General features: G+C 40.4%; 1 protein-coding gene and 1 long non-coding RNA gene across 4 annotated transcripts in view; both read right to left on the bottom strand.

Moving 5' to 3' along the window:
* The window catches only part of LOC6043994 (probable methylthioribulose-1-phosphate dehydratase), a 59238-nt gene that overhangs the window by 7598 nt on the left and 28394 nt on the right, over positions 1-23246 (bottom strand). The gene's annotated exons all lie outside the window — the stretch shown is intronic.
* LOC119768874 lies at positions 12148-12950 on the bottom strand. The gene is made up of 2 exons (XR_005278274.1): positions 12623-12950; positions 12148-12550 (listed from the first exon to the last, which is right to left on the bottom strand). It is a non-coding gene; the product is annotated as an uncharacterized LOC119768874 (long non-coding RNA).

Below are 23246 nucleotides of genomic sequence, written 5' to 3'. Positions count from 1 at the left end.
CTTGTCGAGTGTTTGTCGCACGTTTGTCGTCCTTTCGACCAATCGATATCGAAACGGTAAAATCAAAACCGTGCGACAACTCGTACGACGTGCGACATTTTTCAAACAGGGAATGGTCCGATTATTTTAAATTGTTCTAAACCTAGAATAACGTTTCAAAAGGGCCAAACATTTAATATTACGACCTTTTAAATTTTTTGAAAATATCTTTTTCGAAAAGATCGGAAAATTTCACGAATATTTCATTTTTAACATTGAAAATCGGATTATCGGACGGGACGGCTGGATAGAGTCTTCTTTTTGAGTGTTTACGTTTGTATTCTTCTTCTGTTTTTTTTTGCAAGAAAATTCGTGTTCGAATACAAATATCAAGCAATCTGTGATTCAGATAGCTTTACAATTCAAATTTTCTTGATGATGTTTTTTAACTCAGTGCTCAAGCATGCGGATGACTTTTTCTTTGGTTGAAATGTTGTTTAGTTTTTCCTCGCAGATTTTTTTAATTTGGCTGTTAAAATTTGCGGTAGGACGTGGGTGGAGAATCCTGAGTTTATATTCTATCGTTTTACGGTGGATCTATTCATAAGGAGCTGCCGGATACAAATCACTATAAATTGTTGGTAAATGATACGATACGATCACGACGAGTCAAAAAATGTTCACTTCTTCAATTTTTTATGTGTTTTTTTTTATATTAAAGATTTTTAATTTTCATTTGGATTTGAAAAATGCAATATGATTTAAATGCGTTTTTCAATTTGTGGAAACGTGTTGAAATGGAAAAGTACGAAAAAATCAAATAGGCTAAACTGAGGCTATTATTTTGGTTTGCTTTTTAAATCCAGTTCTATGATGTTGTTTCATCACGCCACATTTTAATTTCACTGGAAGCACAGGTTTAATATTGTTCAATCTAGATGACATTTCTATGTAACGTGCAAAAAAATAACAATAGTTTTAAATGGGCAAAAGAATCTTCAGTTCATGAAATGTATTGTTTTTTAAAATGAAAATGCTGATAAGTCAACATTCGCTGTACGATAGAAATAAATGCCTTTCAATTGAAAATATTTTAATCAATCTATTAATGCAATTTATAATTATTTGTGAAACTGATTTAAAAATGTTTTATTTTTTTTTAACTCAGATTACAATACATCTCATTTTCTCCACATGAGAAAGGACTGGTTTAGGTTGACAGAAGCGGCCATGTTGAAAGTGGTTTAGTTTGTTTGTTTGTTTATTAAGTATCAACAGGCCACCAACGGCCCCAATGATACTGTGACTATGTTACACAATAGTAATTTAATTACATCTAAAAAACTCTAAAAATTGCTTTTTCAAAACATCACGTGACACATTAAAATCAAAAATTGAGGCTACTCGATTGAAGGTCCGTTGAAGTCCGATGATGGAGCCATGTGCACTGTAGTTGGCAGCTTCAAGTGGGATTCGGAAGAAGGCACCTCCGCGCAGCACACAAGATCTAGCTTGCAGATTCAGCTCACCGAGTAGGGAGGGGCAATCAATCCTTGATGTGAGCAGGTCGGCAACAGCGGTTACACGTGCGGCGTTGCGACGAACAGCCAAAGTGTCCAGATGGATAAGCTGACATCTGCTTTCGTAGCTTGGGAGACGGTGGGGTCACTCCATGGAAGCAAGCGGAGTGCGAAACGAATGAATCGTCGCTGCACACTCTCGATCCTCTCCGAGCTATTTTGGTAGGGGATTCCACACCACGGAACTGTATTCCAGGGTTGACCGAACAAGGCCGCAGTACAATGACTTCAGGCAATAGACGTCGGTAAACTTTTTGGTCGCACGAAATATGAAACCAAGCAGTCTTGAGGCTTTTGCAACGATGTATGCGACGTGATTCTTGTACGTGAGCTTCGCGTCTAGCAGCACTCCGAGATCGTTTATGCATTCGACCCGCGGGACGGTTGTTCCGAGGAGCGTGTAGTTGTGCGTGATCGGTCTGAGCTTCCTGGTGAACGATATAACGGAACACTTACGAGGATTTAAGGTCATGCGCTTTGTGGCACACCAGTCGGCGAATTTATCCAGCTGCTGTTGAAGTAGTTCAGCGTCATCCGTTGAGTTCACGTACCGGAAGATCTTCAAGTCGTCGGCGTAAGCGAGTCTTGGTCCATCCAGTACAAAATTGCTGTCATTAAAGTAGAGCAAGAATATAAGAGGCCCCAAGTGACTTCCTTGCGCTACACCGGAGTAGGCGAGGAATAGCAGCGAGACGCATTCACCGATCTTCACACTGATTGTTCGTCTGGAAAGATAGGACTGAAACCAACCGAGCAAACTGCCACTAAACCCTAGTTTTTCGAGCTTAGCGATCGCGATGTCATGGTTGAGCCTGTCGGAGAGATCTGCGGAGAGATCAGTATAGATTACGTCGGTTTGGCTTCGACTAGCTAGCCCCTTGGTCAGGTAGGTGGTGAAGGTCAACAAGTTCGATGTAGTCGAACGTCCCGGCATGAAGCCATGTTGCTCAGCGCAGATCTGTTGCTTGCAGTGAAAAAACACCAGGTCGAGCACAGCGAGCTCGAACAGTTTGGAGACAGCGCAAAGCGCCGAGATCCCCGGTAGTTGTCGATGTCACGTTTGCTTCCCTTTATAGACTGGAAACATGAAAGCAGTTTTTCACAGGTCCGGAAAACCCCTTTGTCGAGAGAGTGCTGGAACAGGAATCGTAGTGGAGACAGCAGGCATTGGATGCACTTTTTCAGGATACTGGAGGGGATTCCATCAGGTCCTACTGATGAGGTTGATTTCAATTTGGCAGCTGCGTTCATGATTCGTTGGTCGTCGAGTACGAGTCGGCCCAGGACGTTGCCGCAGGGTGGCACATTTTCAGTGGCGGCTGCGGCCTCGTGCGGTGAAAGGGTTTCATTGATGAACATTCTGGAAAATTTCTCTGCAAACAGTTGACAGATGGAATCGGGATTTGAAGCGGTCTCGTTGTCAAGGAACATAAATAGAGGAAGGCAAACCACTTTCTTTCCTCTGATCATTGAAGTGTTTCCAGAAGGCCTTCGGATTAGATTTCAGTTTTTGTTGGATCCGGTATCGATAGCGGTTGTAACAGTGATTGTTCAGGGTCTTGTACCGTTGGTTCAGTCGAAGGTAGTAGTCTCTGAGTGGTAGTGTGCGCCTTCGGGAAAACTTTTTGAGAGCGGCTCGTTTTTTGGATTTCAGCTTCTTCAACTCGTTGGTCTGCCACGGGATGCGATCGGGGGGGCAGGATTGCTTTTTTGGGTACGTGACGGTCAATTGCGTACGAGAGAATGTTAGAAAAGGTCTGCACCGCCACATTAACGTCGTCTGGGTCTAGCGTATTAGTCCAGTCAATGCTCGTTAATATCTCAGCGATTCCGTTAATGTCAGCCTTGCGGTAATCGTACCGGAACGGTTCGAATGTCACAGTGCGTGCGGGATAGCGGAGTACGTCAAGGGACAAGATCAGGGGCTGGTGATGGGGAACGGTCTTAACTAGAGGAGCTGGGGCGACATATATTGGAGGCGCAACGTCCTGCCGGCTGACGAAGCAGAGGTAAAGCGTATTGTTGTTTTCGTTAGGGAAGCTATTTATCTGCTCGAGCGTGGCGGTACTGTAGACGTCCAACAGATCGGTGATGTTAACGGACTTAGCCTGGAGGCGTGGATCAGGATAAAGGAATCCATCGTGAGAGTGCAGCCACCGAAGTTTGTCAAAGTTCATGTCGCCGATTACCAGGATGTCATCTCCGGGTCGAGCATCAGAAGTGACGGTGTTGACAGAGTCAACATGCGCTTGAAATAAGACAGTGTCAGGGTACCGATCAGGTGGCAAGTAGACCGCGCAGACGTACAGCTTGTGATCGCCGAAATTCAGTGCTAGCCACACCTGCTCCACACAGCCCCAGTTCTGGTTCGTAATGTGAACGACTTCAATTCCGAGACGGCGCGCCACTGCAATTGCTACTCCTCCTCCTGTTGACTTGCTGCTGGTGCGGGGAGATCGGTCGCAACGAAAGACTTCGTATCCCGGACCAAAAACAAAAACTTGGTCTGGTGCGACCTGGGCGACGAGCTCTACGGCTAGGAGCTGACCGGTAGCTGCAAGCCGAAGAATTTTCAGTGCGAGTAGATGTTACAGATGTAGTGATTGAATACTGGCCTGGGGTGTGGGTTTGGAAGACCCCCTCCCGAATTCCGAACGCAGGGCCGGGACGACTGAGCTGGCCGCTGGCTGGGAGCGCGACTGCGTCGGATCGGTCAGGGGCTTCCATGTTGCTGTGTGACAGACGTCCCGGTGTTGGCAGCGTACAGGCACATGTTGCAGGGCTGAAGCTGGTGATGTCGACTGGTAAACTCAGGCTAGGCACGGGGCTGAAATCCGGAAGATTTTCAGGACATGGACGGGCTGATGTGAAATGGTACTCGCCTGTAGATCGGACTTGGAAGACCCCTTCCCGGATTCCGAACGCAGGGCCTGGACGACTGAGCTGGCCGCTGGCTGGGAGCGCGACTGCGTCGGATCGGTCAGGGGCTTCCATGTTGCTGTGTGGCAGGCGTCCAGGTGGTGGCAGCGTAACGGCACATGTTGCAGGGTAGATGCTGGAGCTGTCGTCTGGTGACCTCTGAATAGGCACGAGGCTGAAATCCGGAAGATTTTCAGGAAGTGGATGGACTGATGGAAAATGGTACTCGCCTGTGGATCGGACTTGGAAGACCCCCTCCCGGCAACCGCGCACAGGTCCGGGACGGCTGAGCTGGTCGCTGGCTGGGAACGCGACTGTGGCGGTGCGATTGGGGGCTTCCCTAGTGCTTTGTGGCAGGCGTCCCGGTGATGACTCGGCGGTAGAAGATAATGGATGAGACGTAAAGGTGGTGTAACGACAGCGAAATGGATGAACTACTCCAGCCGGCGCCTCGAGAACCCCGACGGAGTAACGCTTGGTGCAGGTCCTTTGTTCATATCCACGAATTCGCGGAAGGCCAAACCCTCTGGCCAGTTGTCCGGGTCCAAAGATGAATCACGATAATCCCGACTGACGCCGACTTTGAAGGTGATTGATGTTAGGTGGAAATGTCGACACCCTTTTTCACCAACATCTTCACCGCTATGGGATCGTCTTCGTCGACGGACAGGCATTCCTTGACCATCAAGCGGATGTCGTCTTCGGAAACGCTTGGCGGAAAGCTCGACAGCCAGATGTACCACAAATCATCCGACTCTGTGGTTTTGGCAATGACAGGTACAGTGGTCATGGCCCTCGTCCCACGGGAGGCAGTGGGGATGCTAACTTTGGTAGGCGTTTCACTGCCGGATTCCCTGGGTCGCTTGTTTGGCCAGACAGGCGCTGTTTGTGCTATGGCCTTTTCAGCAAACGCGGTATCCGCGGAAGACAAGTTGGCGATGTCGCTCTGCATCGTCTTCATCGCTTCGGGTAGTTTGACAATAGGTTTTTTCTCTTTGTTTATCCCATCCCAGGTGGGGGCCTTCCCTATGACCAAAGAAGCTATTTTGTGTCATTGGTTCACCCATACAAGTCTCCATACAATTTTGGCAGCGGTCCATACAAAAATGGTACGTGAATATTCAAACAGCTGTAACTTTTGAGTGAATTTTCTGATCAATTTGGTGTCTTCGGTAAAGTTGTATGTATTGTTGAGAACTATTGAGAAAAAAATAGGTACACGGAATCAACTTTTTTCACAAAAACTCAATTTCCCAAAATACGTATTTTTTTATTTTCGAGATTTTTTATATGTTTTAGGGGACAAAACACGCAACTTTTAAGCCATAGAGAAACATGGTCAAAAATCTGCCGCCGAGTTATTAATTTTGAAAAATAATGATTTATGGAAAAAAAATCTAAATTTCATGCAAAAACTAATTTGACGTAATTTTTTTATGTAAAATTAAATTTCCAATCGAAAAGTACTTTACAGATTTTTTGATAAAGGGCTCTGTTTTCAAGATATAGCCACCGAAAGTTTGATTTTAGTGAAATATTTTCAGTTTTTCGATTTTAAAAAATAGTGACCATGAGTGACCATTTCTAAACATATTTTTTTAAAGTTCAGAAAATTTGCTATGAAATTGTCTAAGAGACATTGAAGATTGGACAACGAGATGCTGAGATACAGCCGCTTTAAGAAAAAGAAACACGAACATTGATGTAACATTATTGTAATATTAAATGTTTGGCCCTTTTAAAATGTTTGTAGTGTTTTGTCTTTTTTTCTGCAGTGTGTAAAGCTATTCTTTGATCCCTTTCCTTTGGGGCTGCGTATTGGCCCTTAGAATGTTACCAGGAGTAGAGACCCTAAACAGGGAGACTGGTCTAAGCTTGCTAAATCGATCTGGCAACGTATGTTTTGAGCTTGGCAACACTGATGAGTTTTGCTGGGCAAATGCTCGTTTGGATACGTCAAACTCGCGTCTGTTTGGGTACGTCAAATTCACTTCGTCCAGTCTCCCTGTTTAGGATCTCTAACCAGGAGCTATTACGAAGGTAATCAAACAACGGATCCTTCAAATCGTTTGAAGGCTTGGTGGTCTAAGTGTTAAATTAAAATCCACTTGGGGGCAGAATGGGCCACCCTTTTCTTGCCTTACAAAAACAATAAAAATTTATTAAATTTGAATCAAATGAACTCTTTAACTTCTGGTAGCTTCACAAATTACGTTTAATACAAAATTAGTTGATCTTTCAATTGTTTTAATGCTTATTTGGAAAAATAGCGTCTTATTTCTCAAATTTGCACTATTTTCAAAAATGTTTATTTTATTAAGTGACTATTCCAGACTAACGCGCAACGTCAAGAACTCGCTCGCCAAGATGAAGCTGGCCGGGTTCCCGGTTTACATTCAGAAGCTGCTCAACTCCTTCCTGAAGCAGCACAGCTTCCAAGTAGAGAGCCTGGAGCTTATTAGAGAACGGACATCTCAAACCAAAAGTACCAATCGAAGCACGAGAAATGTCAAACGGAGGTACCAATCGAGCATAAGACAAAGGATTTTGCTCGATTGGTACCTCCGTTTGACAGTTCTTGTGCTTCGATTGGTACTTTTGGTTTAAGATGTCTGTTCTCTAATAAGCTCCAGGCTCTCTACTTCCAAGTTGCTGTCGATGGAGCGCTCTCGTTCCGTCAGGAAATTCCATTCGGCGTCCCGCAAGGAGCTGTCTTGAGTCCGGCGCTGTACAACATCTTCACCTTGGCCCAGACGATCTCGTCGCACAGCGGCATTCTGCCAGATTCGAACTCTTCGCAGATGTAGCGACTTTCCGGCGGGATAAACTGTGAGCACTCGAGGTGGAACGTCGTCAGGCATGTTTCACATCAGATGAGACTTCCGCCCTTGCAGGAAACACAAGGGGTCGACGTCGTCAGCAGCTGGGATCCAACGGCCAGGAATACGGGTGGTCCGAAAAAAAAACGCGTACAATCTTCGCATGACAAAACGGGTTGGGTTGTTTTGTTTTTGGCTGACAGTGACAGCTCTTGTGCGGTGCATGCTAAATTGAAAAAATCGGCTACTTTTTAATCAAAGTTCCAGACACGGATCTAGCTCGGTGCTGGCTCCGAGCTCGAGGTTTCAGCTCCAAGCTCAAGGTTCCAGCTCCGGCAGAACCGAAGTGTCACCCCCTAGGGGGATACTCACGAATACAACTGCGTGGGCTAGTAAGGTTTTGGTGACGGACGAGTCTATTGTCACTTTGTTCTGGCACCACCCCCTTGGATAAATTATTTCCAACAATTTGGTGTACAACTTTCCAATATTTGTTTGACACGAAATTATTATTATTGATGTTCCGGTAAGAATTTCAACTACACAGAAAAAAATATTCCTGTAAATTTACATTATTTATCTTGTACCAAAAGGTATCATGATAAATGATGTATATTTACATTAGGTTCATTGGAAATTTACATTAGATTCATTGGAAATTTACATTAGTTTTTAAAATTTACATTAGTTTGGAATTTACATTACTTTTGGAATTTACATTAGTTCAAATCAACTAATTCTGATTGGCCAATGGGAATGAGAAGCTCGACTTGGATTGCAGTAGGAAAAGGGTGTGGCCTATGTTCTATTTTAAAATGATTGAAGCGGGCAGCAAAAGGAAATTCGGATTTTAAAAAGTTGTTTCACAGGTAGGGTACGCTTTCTCGTCGACGGCCAAGTGGAATAACGCTGGACTGGAATCGAACGGACGACGGGTAGGATGTTCGGTGTTACTGCTGCTACCCGCTGCCGACTGAGCCATCTTCGCATTTTATAAACAAGCGGCTAAAGCATCAACTTGTTCAGGTCGATGCTCAGGCAGTGGCCCAGCGAAGTATGAGAGCGATAGAAAGAGAACCAAATATAACTATTTTTAGTTCGGGTAGTTTTGAAGTCATTGTTTGGCAGAAATTCATTGGATATATGATTTACATTAAATAGGAATTTACAGGAAGCCGAACACGGGTAGAAATTCATCAGATTTGAGATTCCATGCTCAACGTTTCCATTAGATTCATGATTTACATTAGATTTAGATTTACATTGGAGTAATTTCCATGACTTTCACTCTTTACATCATATTTCAACATTACATTGCGATGCTTTTAAGAAACAATCGTTGACAGGGGCGCCGACTTTGGGGGGGCACGGCACTTTTTGCCCCCCTTAAAATTTGGCTGGGGGGGCAGCCCATACATTGTGCCCCCCCAGAAATTTTGAAAAAATATTCTTATTTCAAATATAAAAAAAACAGAAATAATTGAAAATAATATCTAAAACTTAAATGGAACATTGTTTGTACACACTGATAGAATTCTTGTAAGCGAATCCGCAAAATAGTTCAAAAACATTTGTTGTTTTCGAAATCGCTGAAATTTTTTGAACAAAATTGTTTACAATTTTCTGGATTTAGATGCATTTTTTTCTAAATCGACAACGTTTTATCTATACCACTGTGCTCTCTAGGAAAATCAGTAAGCTTAGTACAAGAGCACAGTGGCATCGGTATATGAAAAATAAAAATATTTCTATCTGTGCATGTTGTTCCAAAAACAAAACCAATGTACTTTTTCCATAGCACCTCATCTACAATCAAACTTAAGCAAATTCTTGCGAAAACAATCATCAAGTTTTCAACCGCAAAATTCTGCGATTTGCCATTGTAGATCAGGATTTAGCGAGTATAAACTGAAACACTTTTCAAAATGGTCATTTGTTGACTGCTTTACATTAACAAAAATGCTGATAAATTCAATATTTTTTTTGGTTATTTTAGAAAGGATTTGAAAAAATTTCAAATACATTTGTTAACCGTTAACCGTGCTATACCAATTTTAACTGAAAAATACAATTGTTTCAAAAAAAGTAAATTTTTGAAAACTTGCGCACCGCTTTACTGAGAAACCGCCAAATTTAAACATAATCTGAGACAATTCCACATTATAATCTAAAAAAACACAAGTGTCTCCCTTCTGCAATTTATGATCGATTTAAAAAATAAAAAGGTTATAGAAATTTTAACTGCACCCTAAAAAAATATGCCAAAAAATCAGAAAAAGAAAAAAAAATCAGGAAATCAGCATTATTGAATATTGGGAATCCATTTTACAACGTTTTTCTTAAATTCTTAAATTCTTAAATTCTTAAATTCTTAAATTCTTAAATTCTTAAATTCTTAAATTCTTAAATTCTTAGATTCTTAAATTCTTAAATTCTTAAATTCTTAAATTCTTAAATTCTTAAATTCTTAAATTCTTAAATTCTTAAATTCTTAAATTCTTAAATTCTTAAATTCTTAAATTCTTAAATTCTTAAATTCTTAAATTCTTAAATTCTTAAATTCTTAAATTTAAATTCTTAAATTCTTAAATTCTTAAATTTTAAATTCTTAAATTCTTAAATTCTTAAATTCTTAAATTCTTAATTCTTAAATTCTTAAATTCTTAAATTTAAATTCTTAAATTCTTAAATTCTTAAATTCTTAAATTCTTAAATTCTTAAATTCTTAAATTCTTAAATTCTTAAATTCTTAATTCTTAAATTCTTAAATTCTTAAATTCTTAAATTCTTAAATTCTTAAATTCTTAAATTCTTAAATTCTTAAATTCTTAAATTCTTAAATTCTTAAATTCTTAAATTCTTAAATTCTTAAATTCTTAAATTCTTAAATTCTTAAATTTTAAATTCTTAAATTCTTAAATTCTTAAATTCTTAATTCTTAAATTCTTAAATTCTTAAATTTAAATTCTTAAATTCTTAAATTCTTAAATTCTTAAATTCTTAAATTCTTAAATTCTTAAATTCTTAATTCTTAAATTCTTAAATTCTTAAATTCTTAATTCTTAAATTTTAAATTTAAATTCTTAAATTCTTAAATTCTAAATTCTTAAATTCTTAAATTCTTAAATTCTTAAATTAAAATTCTTAAATTCTTAAATTTTAAATTCTTAAATTCTTAAATTTTAAATTCTTAAATTCTTAAATTCTTAAATTCTTAAATTCTTAAATTCTTAAATTCTAATTCTTAAATTCTTAAATTCTTAAATTCTTAAATTCTTAAATTCTTAAATTCTTAAATTCTTAAATTCTTAAATTCTTAAATTTTAAATTCTTAAATTCTTAAATTCTTAAATTCTTAAATTCTTAAATTCTTAAATTTTAAATTCTTAAATTTAATTCTTAAATTTAAATTCTTAAATTTTAAATTCTTAAATTCTTAAATTCTTAAATTCTTAAATTCTTAAATTCTTAAATTCTTAAATTCTTAAATTCTTAAATTCTTAAATTCTTAAATTCTTAAATTCTTAAATTCTTAAATTCTTAAATTCTTAAATTCTTTAATTCTTTAATTCTTAAATTCTTAAATTCTTAAATTCTTAAATTCTTAAATTCTTAAATTCTTAAATTCTTAAAAAATTAATTGATGTATCATAATTTTTAAATTTTCGATTTTTGTAAACATTGAATTATATTGTTATTTTTAAATTTCTGATTGCTTAAATTTCTGAATTTCTGCTTTTGATTTCTTATCATTTTCAAGCCATGAGTTTTTTTAACCCTAGAATTTTTTTATTCCGTATTTTTTTTAATTGTGGTATTGAATTTTGTGTATCTGTATTTTTTCTAAATTGCAGATTTGAAAAATGGATGTTTTTTTAAATGAGTATTTGTATTTTCAAATTTCTGAAGTTTAAATTATTTATTTTTATTATTTACTGTTACTTCTAGATAATAAGTGAGAATATGCCAATGAGAAGAAATTCGCCTTCCAAACATATTAAAAATTCCCCACAATTAACATTCTCAATCTTGTTTTGATTTATTATCTTTTTCGTAAAAAAAAGGATTCCGGATGAAAAAAATCTAATCCCATCGTAATAAAATTATTAAAATTCGTGATATACAATAAACTTTAACATCTAATCGCCAATCTTACCTATCGATTCCAAAAACAATCGTGCCCCCCCAACATTTTGGACTAGTCGGCGCCCCTGATCGTTGATTAGGGAGACACCGGACGTCGATCCAATGCGCACCTTGGGGACAGAACGGACAACCCTAATTCCTTCTGAAATGTCCCAAGTAACCATCCAGCACTAAATAACAGTCACTGTCCAGCCCTTAATGCGCTTTCATAGCTGCGAGTAAAAGCTAAACGGTTTTTACTTCAGCACCAACAGCTACTATAGTGCTGAATAGTGGCCGCTTTTGGACTTTTCTCGGCTGTTTAAGTGCTGGCCCCTACTGTTTTCGATCCAACCCTGCACAAAACGTCAAAAAAAATGGGAGGAGCAAAAATGTTGCTCTCTCTCCCTTTCCTCTCTCGCCATGTTCTATTTTTGGGTTTGTTTACAACTACTACGTTACCGACTCAGGTGATCCGAGTGAGGGGTGATTTTTTTTTGCTCGAACTTGACCTGTTGGAGATTTGATGCCCGATGGTGGAAATTGTTGTCGCTGATGTCCGTGAGCCCGAGTTTTCAAACATAAATGAAAGGTGGCTATCCGAGGATGCTTTACAGGTACTTGTAAACTAGTTGCTGATACAATAAGTGCCAGGAGTGATTACGGGTAGTGTTTTTTGATGATCTATTTTAATGCAGTGAATTCGTTTCGATTTACAAAACATATTTTGTGTTGTTCGTTTTGAATTCTACGTTTATTTATTCAATTTTTAAATTTAACAACACATATCCGATCTACACTCGGCTCAACACTCCATATTTTGGAACCGCGCACATATTTTCAGCGGTGTATGCACTTCGGAAGGAATCTGTCAAGAAAAATTTCAAATGGGCAGTAGCGGCAGCGAAAGCAAGCCAGAGAGGGTGAAGAAAAGCCCCAAGAAAACGCTCCCTCTCCTTTGTTCTGCTGTTCGTAAAGCTGTTTCTTGACCCCTTTCTTTCCGATCTCCATACTAGCCTTTCCACAGTTAACGTTTTCCTGAAAATTCTAATGATGTGTGATGAATCCGGCGTCCACCCCGAACAGCTTGTTACGCTGGAAATGTTGCAGGCCTTATTTGTGCCGCTTCTGAAATGAACACACACGCCTGTTACCTTGCCTGTTACAAATTTTAAAGACAATTTTGGTTGTTAAACTTACCTATTTGTATCATAATTTGATGATCTCAAGAAAAACTCGCAGTTTCCCACGGTTGAAATGAAATAATAACATGTTTTCATGCCGTCTCCCTCGCTCTACCGTTCCGAATATAAACAAAGCTTACACTGTTGCCAGTTTCATGAAAACTTACAAACAGAGTTGCCAGCCGCCGCATTTAAACAGCACTATCTCAGCTATCTTGAATGCTACGCCCACAATGCTAATTAGCACTTGCACGTGCTGTTGAATGGCAATCTTGCATTACACAGAAAAAAATATGTAAATTTACACAGCACGTAATTACTGTTTCTTATGTAAACTCACTCAATGTAATGTTGAAATATTGATGTAAAGAGTAAAAAGTCATGGAAATTACTCCAATGTAAATCTAAATCTAATGTAAATCTTGAATCTAATGGAAACGTTGAGCATGGAAACTCAAATCTGATGAATTTCTACCCGTTTTCGGCTTCCTGTAAATTCCTATTTAATGTAAATCATATATCCAATGTATTTCTGCCAAACGTTGACTTCAAAACTACCCGAACTAAAAATAGTTATGTTTGGTTCTCTTTCTATCGCTCATACTTCGCCGGCCCACTGCCTGAGCCTCGACCTGAACAAGTTGATTCTTTAGCCGCTCGTTTATAAAATGCAAAGATGGCTCAGTCGGCAGCAGGTAGCAGCAGTAACACCGAACATCCTACTCGTCGTCCGTTCGATTCCAGTCCAGCGTTATTCCACTTGGCCGTCGACGAGTAAGCGTACCCTACCTGTGAAACAACTTTTTAAAATCCGAATTTCCTTTTGCTGCCCGCTTCAATCATTTTAAAATAGAACATAGGCCACACCCTTTTCCTACTGCAATCCAAGTCGAGCTTCTCATTCCCATTGGCCAATCAGAATTAGTTGATTTGAACTAATGTAAATTCCAAAAGTAATGTAAATTCCAAACTAATGTAAATTTTCAAAACTAATCTAAATTTCCAATGAATCTAATGTAAATTTCCAATGGATCTAATGTAAATATACATCATTTATCATGATACCTTTTGGTACATGATAAACTGGGTGCCGAATAGTTGTCCACAAAGCGGCCTCAATTTAGAACTGTCAAAGCGGAACCAATTTACTGTTCGCATATACCAAGAAGTGGCAAGTATTGTGATCGATCTATAATTTATTTAGTCAGGAATAAAAAAAAATCGATGGCTATTGAGGTATTCGAAGTCAAAACATCTTAATAAGAGGGTTGAAATCGAGATTGGCATAATTCGTCGCTAAAATTTTATAATCGCTATGTCTCACGCAAAACCTATGTTTATGATGCTTTTTTAAATGTTAGCGAATTATCAATAACTATGAATAGTACTTTCCAAATAATATTGGATAATCTTACTCCGATATTATCACTACACGTCAAAGATACAATCTCGGAACTTCCATTCGGTTGCTCTTCTGATTCACGAAATTCCACCCACTTTTGACACAATTTTTCATCACGTGGAAAACAAAAAAGGCCTTTTTTGGCCGCCCATCGTTTAGTCTACGAAGAAAAAAGTGCGAAGCACTTAATTTTTCATCGAAAACTTCAACATCAACAGATCCAAAATGTTTCATAATAATTCAGTTCAGCAGCAAAAAATAAGTCACGCTTGAGCTTGAACATAGCCGTCTACTTTGCTTATGTTTACAGCTGTAGTGCAGTTGTATTAGTGGGGAGCTTTCGAAAATCACGTTATGCATTCTGTCTTTTCAGCACCCAGATGATAAATAATGTAAATTTACAGGAATATTTTTTCTGTGTAGGATTGCTGATTTATTGCTGTTTTATGATTTTTCTAGTGCTGGATGGTTACTTGGGCTATCTCAGCTATCTTGAATGCTACGCCCACAATGCTAATTAGCACTTGCACGTGCTGTTGCTGTTGTGGGTCTCGTGGCGCAGGGGTAGCGGCTTCGGCTGCCGATCCCGATGATGCTATGAGACGCGGGTTCGATTTCCGCCTTATCCACTGAGCTTCGGATGGTGAAGTAAAACGTCGGTCCCGGTTTCTCCTGTCTCGTCAGAGGCGCTGGAGCAGAAATCCCACGTTAGAGGAAGGCCATGCCCCGGGGGGCGTAGTGCCAATAGTTTCGTTTCGTTTTACGTGCTGTTGCATAGCAATCTTGCATTAGGATTGCTGATTTATTGCTGTTTTATGATTTTTCCTACACAGAAAAAAATATTTCTGTAAATTTACATTATTTATCATGTACCAATAGGTATCATGATAAATAATGTATATTTACATTAGGTTCATTGAAATTTACATTAGATTCATCGGAAATTTACATTAGTTTTGAAAATTTACATTAGTTATGGAATTTATATTACTTTTGGAATTTACATTAGTTCAAATCAACTAATTCTAATAAGCCAATGGGAATGAGAACCTCGACTTGGATTGCAGTAGGAAAAGGGTGTGGCCTATGTTCTATTTTAAAATTATTGAAGCGGGCAGCAAAAGGAAATTCTGATTCTAAAAAGTTGTTACACAGGTAGGGGACGCTTTCTCGTCGACGGCCAAGTGGAATAACGCTGGACTGGAATCGAACGGACGACGGGTAGAATGTTCGGTGTTACTGCTGTTACCCGCTGCCGACTGAGCCATCTTTGCATTTTATAAACGAGCGGCTAAAGCATCAACTTGTCCAGGGCGAGGCTCAGGCAGTGGGCCAGCGAAGTATGAGAGCGATAGAAAGAGAATCAAATATAACTATTTTTAGTTCGGGTAGTTTTGAAGTCAACGTTTGGCAGAAATACATTGGATATATGATTTACATTGAATAGAAATTTACAGGAAGCCGAACACGGGTAGAAATTCATCAGATTTGAGTTTCCATGCTCAACGTTTCCATTAGATTCATGATTTACATTAGATTTAGATTTACATTTGAGTAATTTCCATGACTTTTTACTCTTTACATTATATTTCAACATTACATTGAGTGAGTTTACATAAGAATCAGTAATTACGTGCTGTGTAAATTTACATATTTTTTTCTGTGTAGTGCTGGATGGTTACTTGGGTTGTTTCGTCTTACAATTGGGTCCTAAAATGAAGCTTAGATTGCTGATATTATTGTTTACAGCGATAAAGCTTATTTTTCTGAGTACAATGACCGTTTGTACGACCACAAAGAGTTTAAAATGGATTTTTAAATCAATTTTGAAAAATTAACCTCGCGGTCTTTCTTGACAGAAAAGTTCCTACTTGACAGCTCGTTCCAAGGGGGCCATAGTTAATCCATCGACAAAATGTTGTCTTGTCAATTTTTTTTTTTGCATTAACATGAAAGTGATCAGAAATAGTTTTTAATCGTGTTTTTACCGTTGTACATAAAAATTGACATAGGGCTTTAGTACCCAATTGGGTACTAAAGCCCTATGTCAATTTTTATGTACAACGTTAAAAAACACGATTAAAACCATTTCTGATCACTTTTTCATTTTAACGCAACATTTTTTTTTTGACAAGACAACTATGGTCCCCTTGGAACGAGCTGTCAAGTAGGAGCTTTTCTGTCAAGAAGGACCGCGAGATTAATTTTTCAAAATTGATTTAAAAATCCATTTTAAACTCTATGTGGTCGTACAAAGGGTCATTGTACTCAGAAAAAGCTTAATCGCTGTAAACAATAATATCAGCAATCTAAGCTTCCTTTAGTACCCAATTGTGGTTTTCTGTCTTGGGCTACCGATTGACCGCAACTGGCTCCTTTCCGTACTATTTGTGTTCTATTTATTTAAGTGTACTTATTTATTTGCATGAATTAGGTTTAAGACTTAGTCGAGTGAGTAACTTTGAACTTAAACTTTAAGTTCAAAGTTACTCACTCGACACCTATCCACCGTTGGCTTCTCGACCGGCTAATTTGTAGGTTTTGGTAGCTAACTGCGGCGTGGCTATAAATTTGATTTCAATAATTTGAATAGGATCCAAACTGGCTAAATTTGATACTTACAACCAGAGGCGCCGACTAGTCCAAAATGTTGGGGGGGCACGGTTGTTTTCCGAAATCGTTAGGTGAGAGTGGCGATTTGATGTTTAAGTTTATTGTATATCACGAATTTTACCAATTGGAATATTACGATGTAATAAGAGTTTTTTTCATCCGGAATCCATTTTTTTTTTGAAAAAGATAATTTATTAAAACGTGATTGAGAATGTTTATTGGGGGAATTTTTTATATGTTTGGAAGGCGAATTCCTTCTAATTGGCATATTCTCACTTATTTTCCAGAAGTAACAGTCAATTATGAAAATTATCAGGTATTTAAAGTTCAACAACACAAATATTCTAAAAATGAAAACAAAGTAAAAGCAAAATTTAGAACTTTAGAAATTGGAAAATACATTAAAAACAACATTTTTTCAAATCTGCAATTTAGATAAAAATAACAGAAAAAAATATTCAAAATTTAAAAAAGTTTAAAAACCCTAGGGTTAAAAACTCATGGCTTAAAAATGTTAAGAAATCAAAGTTGAAATTCAGAAATTAAAAAATCAGAAATTTGGAAATTACAAAAAAACAATGTTTAAAAAATCGAAAATTTAACATCAATTTATTTGTTCAGAATTTAAGAATTTAGAATTTAAGAATTTAAGAATTTAAGAATTTAAAATTTAAATTAGAATTTAAGAATTTAAGAATTAAGAATTTAAATTTAAGAATTTAAATTTAAGAATTTAAATTTAAATTAAGAATTAAGAATTTAAATTTAAGAATTTAGATTTAAGAATAAGATAAGAATTTAAGAATTTAAGAATTTAAGAATGAAATTTAAGAATTTAGAATTAAATTTAAGAATTTAAGAATTTAAGAATTTAAGAATTTAAGAATTTAAGAATTTAAAATTTAGAATTTAGAATTTAAGAATTTAAGAATTTAAGAATTTAAATTTAGAATTTCAGAATTTAAGAATTTAAAATTTAGAATTTAAGAATTTAAGAATTTAAGAATTTAAGAATTTAAGAATTTCAGAATTTCAGAATTTAAGAATTTCAGAATTTCAGAATTTCAGAATTTCAGAATTTCAGAATTTCAGAATTTCAGAATTTCAGAATTTCAGAATTTCAGAATTTCAGAATTTCAGAATTTCAGAATTTCAGAATTTCAGAATTTCAGAATTTAGGAATTTCAGAATTTCAGAATTTCAGAATTTCAAAATTTCAGAATTTCAGAATTTCAGAATTTCAGAATTTAAGATTTTCAGAATTTAAGAATAACCAAAAAGATACACAAACGATTTTTAATAAAATCAAAAAAAGCATTATGACAATTTGATACGACCAAAAATTTGCAATTTTTTAAAAAGAAATCAAGAAAAAAATTACCTAAAATTATTCAAAAAAATATCGAATTTATCAGCATTTTTCTTGACCATTTTGAAAAGTTTTTCAGTTCATTTTCGCTAAATCCTGATCTACAATGGCAAATCGCAGAATGTTGCGTCTGAAAACTTGATGATTGTTTTGACAAGAGTTTGCGTAAGTTTGCTCTTGTATACTAAGCTTGCTGGTTTTCCTACCTAGTTAGCATAAGAGAGCGCAGTAGTATAGATGAAACGTTGTCGATTTAAAAAACAACAAATGTTTTTGAACTATTTTACAGATTTGCTTACAAGAATTCTATCCAATTCCAATTCAGTTTTAAATATTATTTTCAATTATTTCTGTGATTTTTTTTTTGTAATATTCAAAATAAGAATATTTTTCTTCTAAAATTTCTGGGGGGGCACAATGTATGGGCTGCCCCCCTGCCCAATTTTAAGGGGGGCAAAAAGTATCGTGCCCCCCCAGAGTCGGCGCCCCTGCTTACAACTGTAAGTTTGCGTACCCTTCGGGTAATTTGTGTCCCGCGTTCTCACTAAGCCCTTAGGGATTAGTTCTAAGGAGATACAAATTGGTAAATATCTAACTAGTTTCGCACTAATAAGCCTAAATGGACTTCTTCCACCTACATGCGAGCAAATCCGAATGCGGACTAGATTCTGCCAAATAAGTACCACTTTTGTACCAAATAAACCGTATTTCAATAAAATTCCTCCAGCACACTACTTTTCACGAAAGCACTCTACAGCAGCTCTACTTTTCTGTTTACCTTTACTCCCCGTCATACTTCCGTTCGTCAACGCTGTCGCCAGATGTGCTAACACCCCACCCGTAATCTCCGGCATTCCCACGTGGCAGCCGGAGTTACCTTCTCCGATCTCCATCACTGCAAGGTTCACCACCGACCTACGATGGATTCCGAGGATGTCCTTACCTGTGCCTCGCGGATTCTGCCATCAGCTCCTGGAACTACCTCCTCCACGATTCCCCGAGTCCACTGCTTCCGGTCCTTTCCGTCTACGACGAAAACCAGATCTCCAATCTTCAAGGGTCGACTGTCGTTGAACCATTTCGTACGACGGTTGATCGTTGGCAAGTATTCTTTGCTCCAACGCTCCCACATTCGGTCGGCGAGGTACTGGGAACGTTTGTAGAGATCTCTGAGTGCTTGCGCAGGACTGGCAGTATCCACATTCAGGTCCGCTTCCTTTACCGTCCCGCGTAAGAAATGATTCGGTGTTAGCGCTTCACGTTCTGCTGACTCTTGTGGTACGTAGGTCAGTGGGAGGGATGAAGTGCCAAGCGGTAGTGGAGTGGTGTATTTCTCTGCACATTTGTCCTTGATCAGTTCCGCTATTTGTCGCATCTCTTTGCTGGCTCCTTTGAAACAAGTTGCGTTATCAGAAATGATTTCGTCCGGTGCCCCGCGTTTGCAGATAAAGCGACGAATGGCCATCATACAAGATTGTGTCGTTAAGCTGTTCACACACGAACGCATCACATTCGCAATAGCTGTTCGCATGTTTGGGATCCAAAACTTTTGTCGCAGTTCGATACACACTGTTTCGCGGTTTCCGTGTCCGAACCTCTCGTGGTGCGCTTGTATCACCTTTTTGGTTATTTCGTGTTTCCGTTCCAGAATTATTGGGAACTTTTGGTTAAAGGGTATTTCATCCGAAGCTGCCAGTCGCCCGCTCATCCGCATCACACCGTTTGCATCCAGATGCGGACTTAACTTGAACAGCGTGCTTGACCTCTCGATCTTCTCTGGATTTCTTCCAAGCTTCGGGTTGAAGTTCGCCGTCAACGCACTCATTTCGTCCGGGAAACTTTCAAACTGCGCCTGCTTCCAAAGAATGTTCTCAGCATGTTGAAGTTCACCTCTTTGCAGTGGCTGATGAACTGACCTGAATGTACCCTTGATCATGCATTTCTGGTTGTACGTGGCTTTCGTCGTCAGCATCGGCAGCTCTGTTCGCTTGCGTCAACAGTTCTCGATGAATCGGGCTACGTTTGCCGTCACCCGTACTAGCTGGGCCCAGCTGGATACGGCGTCGATGTCGATCAGGTCGTGGAATAGGACTACACATCTTGCATCCTCGTCGGTCTCTTAAAACGGCTGCTCCGAGACTCGTATGCCTCCAGGACGTAGATACAGGAACGGTAGTGCGTTGACCCATTCCCCGTCACTGCTCAGAGGCGGTCCGCTGCGGCCCCACTTGGTAAGCACGTCAGCGATATTATGCTTGGTTGATACCCAATACCAGTCCATCACGTTCGTTAACTCCAAAATTTCTGCGACTCGAAACGCCACAAACTGTTTGTATTTGTACTGGTATGATACTAATCAACGCGGGAAGGTGCCGGGAATCAGTGCAGTGAATTATATTTCCCCTGCGACCGGTGGCGGAGCAGAAAAAGTGAAGATTATTCTGCTGCACAGCGGCGGCATCGTGGGAAGAAACAAAGGAAGCAAAACAAGTGATCGGTCGTGGCCTGGGCTAGTGTTTCGCTACGGGTGACGACACGCACACCATTAAAGGTCGATCGCGGTGTGTCGAGAGTGCAATTTTTTTTGAGAAAAAAAAGTGGTAAACGTTTTTGAAATTGTTGAAAATTTAGAAAGTGATTTCGGTAGCGCAAAAGCACACAAGCACAAAGCAGTGTATTTATGTTTTGCTGCTACGTTCTCTTCCGGATATGAAGACCGTTAGGCTTCGAGACAAAAGCCCCCGTTACGGTATCGAGAGAAAACCGGAGCTAAGTCTCGGTAGCTCGTAGGCGACCTCGTCGCCCCGAGGCTAGGTAGCGCGGCCCTGATAAGGCTGCCTACCGAAAAAGAGGATCGCGAATGGCAAGAAGATTGGAAATCCGGAGCAAACGGCAGAAGCCTATTAAAAGCAGATCACCGATTGGCGACTCGGTTCTTGGAACTGCAGATCCCTGAACTTTTGGGTTTCCAGTTCGCATTGGCGAATGAGTTGCAACCTCGCAACTTCGATGTTGTGGCACTGCAGGAGGTGTGCTTGGAGGAGGAGCAGGTGCTCGACTGGCCAGGTCGGCAGACCGATTCCCGTTTTTTTCTGAGCGGCGGCAAGGACAAGAAGCTGGGTACCGGCTTTATTGTGCGGGGCAAGATGCAGGATCGCGTGTTCGGCTTCACGGCGATCAGCGAGCGGATGTGCAAGTTGAGGATAAGAGGCCGTTTCTTCAACTACAGCATAATCAACGTGCACTGTCCCCACGAGGAAAAGTCCGATGATGAAAAGGAAGCATTCTACGCGACGCTGGAGGAGGTGTATGACGGCTGTCCGCGGCAGGATGTGAAAGTCATCATTGGGGATATGAACGCTCGGTTTGGGAGGAGGAAATGTATCGGCCGACAATAGGCCCAGAAAGCCTGCACTCGGTCACGAACGACAACGGCCAACGCTGCATTGACTTTGCAGCCTCCCGAGGAATGGTGGTCAGGAGCACCTACTTCCCTCGCAAGGACATCCACAAAGCCACCTGGACATCACCTGACCAACGGACGAAAACGCAAATCGACCACGTCCTGATCGACGGCCGATTCTTCTCGGACGTAACGCACGTGCGCACTTTTCGCGGTGCGAATATTGACTCGGACCACTACTTAGTTGGAGTTGACATGCGCTCAAAGCTGTCGACGGTGTTTAACCAACGCCGGAGCCGGCGGGCCCCTCCGTTCAACACCGCGTGTCTTCAGAACGGAGAAGTGGCCCACAGGTACGCGCAGCAGCTGGAAGCGAATCTGCCAGGTGAGGAGGAACTTGGCGCAGCCTCGCTCGAAGATGGTTGGAGTCGCATACGCTCAGCCATCGGCAGTGCAGCGGAAGCCACACTGGGTAGTGCGATCCGAGTCAGCCGAAACGATTGGTACGACGACGAATGCCAACGGATTACCGCCGAGAAGAAGGCAGCTTACGACAGGAAGCTGCACAAGGCGACGAGAGGGAACGTGGAACGATACAGGCAGGCTCGGAATCGGCAGGTCGCGGTCTTCAAGCTCAAAAAGCGCCAGCAGGAAGACCGGGATTGCGCAGAAATGGAGCAGCTATTCCGAGCTAACGAGTCGCGGAAGTTTTACGAGAAGGTGAACCGGTCCCGCAAAGGCTTCGTGCCGCGAGCCGATGTATGCAGGGACAACGAGGGGAACTTGATCGTGAACAAAAGCGAGGTGTTGGACAGGTGGAAGCAGTACTTCAACGAGCACCTTAACGGCGATGAAGCGGACGGAGACGGCGTTGGAGTCAACCTTGGAGCGCCCGCAGCTGATGAACAGTTCCCGGCGCCTGATCTAGAAACGGTGAAGAGGGAGATCAGGAAGCTGAAGAACAACAGAGCTGCCGGCAAGGATCGGTTACCCGGTGAGCTCTTCAAATATGGAGGAGAGAAACTGGCGAGGGCGCTTCACTGTGTGATCTTCAAGATCTGGGAGGAGGAGAAGCTACCGGAGGAGTGGATGGATGGTGTCGTGTGCCCCATCTACAAAAAGGGCGATAAGCTGGACTGCGGCAACTACCGCGGCATCACGCTTATCAACGCGGCCTACAAAATCCTCTCCCAGATCCTCTGCCGTCAGCTGTCACCCCATGCAAGGAGGTTCGTGGGGCCCTACCAAGCGGGCTTCACTGGCGCGCGCGCCACCACGGACCAAATATTTTGTCTCCGACAGATCCTCGAGAAATGTCGTGAGTACAACGTGCCCACACATCACATCTTTATCGACTTCAAGGCGGCCTATGATACAGTCGACCGCGAGCAGCTATGGCAGATTATGCACGAGAACGGGTTTCCGCCTAAACTGACTCGACTGATCAAGGCTACCTTGGATGGTGTGATGTGTCACGTGCGTGTTTCGGGGGATTTAGCGGAACCCTTTGGATCACGCCGAGGGCTGCGGCAAGGTGATGGCCTATCCTGTGCGCTGTTTAACATCGTCCTTGAGGGCATTATTCGAAGGGCGGGCATTGACACGAGTGGCACGATCATGAACAGGTCCTACCAGCTGCTTGCTTTTGCCGATGACATCGACATTGTGGCAAGAAACCTGGAGACGGTGAAGGATGTCTACACCCGACTGAAGGTACAAGCAAGGCGTGTAGGACTTGGCATGAATACGACGAAGACGAAGTACATGAGAGGAAGGGGTTCGAAGGACGTTGGCCCCCATGTCTCACCCTCTAGCTGTGGATGATGATGAGTTGGAGGAGGTGAGCGAGTTCG

Source organism: Culex quinquefasciatus, chromosome 1 (genome assembly GCF_015732765.1).
Source record: "Culex quinquefasciatus strain JHB chromosome 1, VPISU_Cqui_1.0_pri_paternal, whole genome shotgun sequence".
NCBI lineage: Eukaryota > Metazoa > Arthropoda > Insecta > Diptera > Culicidae > Culex > Culex quinquefasciatus.
This window is presented reverse-complemented; position numbering and strand designations above follow the sequence as displayed.